The sequence below is a fragment of the Symphalangus syndactylus genome, chromosome 1, assembly GCF_028878055.3.
Source record: "Symphalangus syndactylus isolate Jambi chromosome 1, NHGRI_mSymSyn1-v2.1_pri, whole genome shotgun sequence".
NCBI classification, from domain to species: Eukaryota; Metazoa; Chordata; class Mammalia; order Primates; family Hylobatidae; genus Symphalangus; species Symphalangus syndactylus.
The window spans coordinates 46,663,208-46,669,606 of record NC_072423.2 but is presented as its reverse complement, the minus strand read 5'-3'; positions in this window follow the sequence as shown (position 1 = coordinate 46,669,606).

The following is a 6,399-nucleotide window of genomic DNA, read 5'->3' as shown; positions in this document are numbered from 1 at the left end:
TTCTTAATTAAATGTTACCTTTCCAGTTAGGGCACTTTATTGCCAATAATCATAATGTTCTCAAATTTTAGTTAATCCATTCAAAATTTAATAATTGAAATGGTTCAAGTATTTATTTTCTAACAGCTTTTTATCATTTGCCTGTTACATAAATATATAATCTATATCCCAGATACTTAAAAAGTGGCTCATGGATCAGCAATGTCAGTATCACTAGGAAACTTGCAAGAAATGCATAGTCTTAGGTCCTCAGCCCAGAACTTCTGAGTAGATACTCAAAAGTATGTAAGAGTGTGTACACTATTTAACAAATATGAATGTGTACGCTATTTAACAAAGTCTCCAGATGATGCATATTAAAGTTTGAGACACTTTTTATTATCCACAGAGTTGAGAAAAATATTAACCAATATAGCACATCAGAGAATTGCTTCAAAGTTAGTAATGACCAGTTAATAAAGTCTTTTGTATGACAGCTCAAGAAGTAGGAGAACTTTTAATGCTACTGTAATTTAAGCTGTGTTGTATCACTTCCCCAGAGTAGAATGTAAGTTTTTTTTAAACAATGTCCCACTTTATGCCTTCCCAGTTGTACTCCAGCTCTTAATATGTGTGAATGTGAACCAAGGCCAAGGAGGCTGAATGCAGCTTGTGTTCAAAAGGTAGATGCCTGGATTTCAATCTTGTCTTGACCACTTACTTACTCTTAGAGTGACTTGAGCCATTTACCTACCATTCCGTGTCAGTTTCTTCACTTGTAAAATGAGAATGATAATGGTTTCTGTCTCCTAGCTGTGTTAAAAGATTAAACAAGATAATCCATGCAAATAACTTAGCACAATGCTTCATATGTAGTAATGTTTCCTTCCTTGTCTGAATTCTTACTATGTCTATTAGAGTTTGCTTTGGTTATTTGTATGTTATTTCCATATTTATATTTTAAGAACCTCGATGAAAGGTTGCTGTCTTATATTGGTGTTTTTAAAGCCACAAATGATTATTTGTCTAAAGTCTATAGTTGAGACAGTATGGCAGTTGGAATGCATCTTTTTCAGTATAATCTTAACCTAATCCTCAAATGCATGTCCAAGTAATGACTAAGCTTACACTAGTTATACCATGGTTAGTACTACTCCTAGCAGTACTACTATAGTAGTCATACTGTAATAACTAACAACCTTTAGGATAACATGTCTACTGGAAAATACATTTACTGTTATCTTTTGGACTCCTTCTGCTTCAATAGATTTAATGGTTTTCTCTAGGGAGTTGGGAAGTCAGAAGCTAGTTGGAGGTAAGGATAGGGCTCAGTACCCCAGAAGTCAGGTCCATCCTGCTAGTATGATTCCATGTCTGTATTGGTTACACCTGACATTTCCCAATCTCTCTGAGGAATAGGGTGGTAGATACCTGTGTAGATAGAGAGATGCCCCAGCCTTAGAACTAAAAGTCTTAGATGTGAGTCTCAGCTTTCGTATCTACTAAACTTTGAGCCTTATTTAATTTAAATCATCGGGGTCTTGACTTTCTTATTTATAAAATAGAAAGAAATACCAATATAGGTGACTCCCAAATATTTTATTAGATATATCTTTATAAATCCTTAATATTTAGAAAAAGCATTAAGAAGAAATGAAAGTGATGTGGATGATAAAACTATTTCCCCCCTTGACTTTGATGCCTTCTCTCCTCTTATAAAGATATTATGCAAAATCTATGCTTTGGGTATGCTTTATGATTCTTCATGGAAATCCCTGAGAGAGGTATTAAAAGTAACTAGTGAAACTGATTTCTGTCAGCATCACAATTACTATTTATTTCCACCATTGACTCAATATAGAAACTGCCACATGATACCGGAGAATGTTAAAAGCTGCCCTTAAGTAGCTCCCCCACTGGCTTCCTATGGGGTTAAGTCTCTGTAATGGCATTATTCCTTCAGGGTTTCTAGTGGAGCTAGAGTTCTTTTTTTTTTTTTCTCTCTTTTCCTTTCTGATCTGGGTCAAGGCTAATGTGTTATCCTAGGAGGGTTCATATATTAGCTAGTTAACATATTAGCAGGGGTTATTGTCTCTGATTAAATCATTACTACCCACTGTCTTGCATCAAAGAAAAGGACCCTGGGGGATTGGGGCACATGATGGACAAATCTTGATGAAAGGGAAGCAAAATCAAAAGAATGAGACAGTTTGGATCCAGTTAAAATTTTGGCACTATGGTTTTTAGGCACTAAATCACTGAGATTAGGTCTGTAGAAGAGGATTCAAGAAAAAATAAATTTCCAATGTATTACCTTTTCCAAGAGCCAGGTTTTGTTTGCATCTTGGATGCCATATATAGTTCAACATAGAATCTGTATAAAAGTATTAATATTAAGGCTTTTTAGATTCCACTGTAAGATAAAACTAGTGGTTAAACAAGTTCATCAAAGAGGTTTCTCCCATTATCATCAACATACAAAACACATTTTGGAAAGTTTGCTTCAGTTTTCACTTAATTTCATATATGTGCATTAGCATACAAATAAAAATATTTTAGAATAATTTTTAATTTAAAATAAAACGTCAATTCTTTATGTTTTCTAATATTTTTGGGCCCTGGAAAATTTTCATCTCATAGACCTAAAGCTGTAAGATGATAATATTTAAATGCAAGTCACAAGCTTCAATTAGGTACAATCAGAAATCATGCGGTGACTTCATTAAGTATCATTAAGAATGATCAAAATATTGCTCTTAGGAAAAATACATCAAAAGCATTGCATTTACACATTGATTAAACAGGATCTGCAATTTCTAAAATCTGGTATGAGAAAAAAGAATGGAGTAAATTAAGTGCTCATATCCCACTTAGCAACAAGGGAGTGCTTAGCAACTGGCAAAGGAAGAAATAAAGGGAGATGGTAGAAAACAAAATATGATCAGCCTCTGAAAAGGGTGAGAAATCAAGAAATGACAATGTAACTAATTGGGGATGGAAGAGAGGTTGTTGTCCCAGAAGCAGAGGGCCACAAAGTCACCCTGCTTTTTAAAAGTTTTTAAAATTATTTTTATTTCCTTTTTAACCATAGGAAATTAGTCTCATAATTAGGAATCAAGGACACAGGGAGGACTCTCTCCAAAACCATGACTGTGATTGGAGTCATGTTTGTTGAAATGCATGCAGCCCTTTATAAGCTCTTTTGTCTTTTCCTCATGCACTCAGTGTAAAATCTAGCTCTCAGTTCTATAAGGTCTTAAGTCTGAAGGAGGCTTAGGAGGATTTGATATTATATCCATTTGATAACTTTTAAAGAGTGTTATTGTTCTAATCATGCTCCCCGTCCCCCTTGCTTTCTGTTTGATTTGCCTTCCCTGGATATCCCACTCATGCCAGGCCTTCGGCTCCTGGCTTATAATGATCATTTTCAACTCTTCTTATCCACTCAGAGATATCTTTTCCCTGTGCTTTAATCTGTGCCCATGAATTTCCCACAGGCCACTCAAACCTACTCTCAGACCTCAGCCTCCCCATTCTCTTACTACTTCCTTCATCATCACCTTAGGAAGGCCCTTGTTCATGCAGGCAACACATCCAGGAACCTCCCCATTTCTGTCTCCTCACTCCAATATTTAGCTGGTTCACTGATTCTATCTCTGAAATATATCTCAAACTCACTCTTCTTTACAATCAATCTGAGGTCAAAAATTCATGATCTCTTAACAGGAGAAAAATCTAAATTCTTAGCATCACATGAAGGGACTTAATAATTTGGCCAAATTAATGTTTCTTTTTAACCTTGATTCTGCTACTTCTTACTTGCACACAGCCATGTTCTGGGCATATTAAACAGATACTCGTTTCTAGGACGTGTGTTTTCTGATATCTGTTGTCCAAAACTCACAGTGTGATCTCGTTTTAGAATAACCTTTCCTTTTTATTATTGTTTTTTTGAGCCAGAAAAACTCTCACAGTGTCTTAATTGACTAAAATGACCTCTTTATTTCATTGGTTATACCAGGCTTATGGTAATTTCTCATACCAATTTTGTTTATCAAAGAAATCCCAAAGGAAAAGACATTTACAATGTAATTTCATATATTACAGAACATATCACTGAAAGTAGTAGACATTCAATTAATATCTGTTTAATTGAATTAAATATATGGACAAGAACCCAATTTTCCCAAAATCAGAGCCTATAGGTCAAGAATTGAAAACTTTTCTGTAAAGAGCTAGATAGTAAATATTTTAGGCTGCACAGGCCATATGGTCTCCGTTGCAACAATTGAACCCTTTTACATAGTACGAAAGGAGCTACAGACAAAAAAAGTAACTTTTTTAGTGGTCACTGAAATTTGAATTTCATATAAATGATAAGTGTCATAAAATAGTATTCTTATTTTGATTATTTTGTAACCATTTAAAAATGTTGAAACAATTAGCTCAAGAACTATGCAATAACACTCAGGCAGCTGGACTTTTCCCATATTGAGTATAGTTGTTGATCTATGCTATAGTATAGCTACAGTTTAGTTGCTAATTTTGGCCAATTCTTTATATGGACCACATTTGATTTCTTCCCTTCTACTAACTGCCTAGCATATTTGTTATTTGACATAATTCATATTAATAGCATTGTCTTATTCTAGCAGTCATTTTAGACATACCTTTACCAGAAATTCTTCCATGTCACTGATTTACACCTATATCTTTTGCTATTAGTTTGTTAAACTATTGACCTCTAAAACTTGTTAAGACTGTGTATCTTATAGGCAAAGATCCTGGCCCATGTTTTTCTAAAAAATTTTAAATTTTAAATTTTAAACTTTCGTGTGATCCACTGTTTGACAACCATTTACTTCTTAAGTATATTCCCCATCATCACAGTTAATTTTTCAGTAACTATCGACTTGCTTCCTGAGAATCTAAACTTTTTCTTGTATGGATTGTGATCTTCTCATCTGTCAAAGCAATTTCTTCTCTTATCTAAAGCTTTTTAATTTTTTTAATGGAGCATCACTTCTAATCTCGCTAATCTTCATTTGATCTTCCTAACCTTTCTTTCTCCTTTCCCCCTATATAAAATCGTGAACTCCCATGACCTTCAATGATGACTCCCTTTCTCACATCCCCAGTATTCCACCCTTACTAAGGTACATCTTAACAACTATAATTATATTCAAAATAAGAATGATGACAACAGAAAGGGAGAGCAGGAAAGAAAATAAAAGGATGTGAAAGGAGGAGGAGAAAAGCAAGGAGAGGGAATTGAGATCTCAAGGAAAAAAAATGAACAAATAAATAGGAGGGTTATTTTATACAGTGTATATTTTAAAAGTCGATTCTGTAAAAACCCTTTCACAAATATTATCTCTTATACACTGGGAAATTGGAGAAGTTATTTTTTGGATGACCTGGATAATCTAATCAGTCAGAAAAGAGAAAGAAGACTCAAATTGGATTTTTTTTAACCCTTTTGTCTGAATCAGACCCTGTTTAAAAGTCTGATAGGAGATATTTCAGGCTGACAGCTTTTCTTTCTCAAGTTCTATCTGTGTTCAGGCTCTGGGCATCTTGGGTCTTTTTATCTGAACAGAAAGCAAATCCTAGCACAGCATCAGAATGTTCTAGCCCCTTGCAATGGCATTTAGATTCTTCTGCTGCTATTTCCAAAGATGCCCAAATCTATAAATATTAAGCTACATTTTAGACCCTAACCTTGAAAGAGGGCAGCTACCATTTAATATTGCCAGGGAAAGAGAAAAGGTATAGGGGTAGGCAAAGGAAAGAAACAAAACAACACAAATGTCAAATGTGATTGATTAAAAACTAGGTAGGCAAATCAGCAAGGGCTAGTCCAGCATCACTGGAGAGTGAGGTCAGAAAGGGCTGTTTCAAAATTATTTGGTATTTTCAGAAATTGATTACTGAGGGAGAGCATTAAGAAGTAGCTGTGAACATTCATTTAATGGGCCAGTGCCTCTTGTACAGAGCTGGAGTCGTCACATTCAGTCTCATCTACTCCTTGTTAAGTTGTGCTTCTTCTGGAGCATGTTTATTTATTACAGATACTATAAGCATAAACTACAAACTAGAATAATACATAATTCTCTAAATGGGATTTTGCTAGCACCACCTCTCTGCCTATCTTTTCACTTCCAATCCCCAATATGACAAGCTCCATTGTTTATAGACCTGGGAATATCTGCAGGCCTACAGAGCAAGCCCTTTCCTGTCCTAGGATACATTTCAGTGAGTAGGCAGCAACTTATCTGGAGGAAACTGAGGGACACTCAGATGTCCTCCTGTTCCCAAACTCCTCAGTTATCTGCTCCTTGGAGAGATATTCCCCTAGCTCCTCGGGTTAGGCATACCCTTTGCAAATATATGCAGTTTGAAAGAAGTAGCATGTGTTAC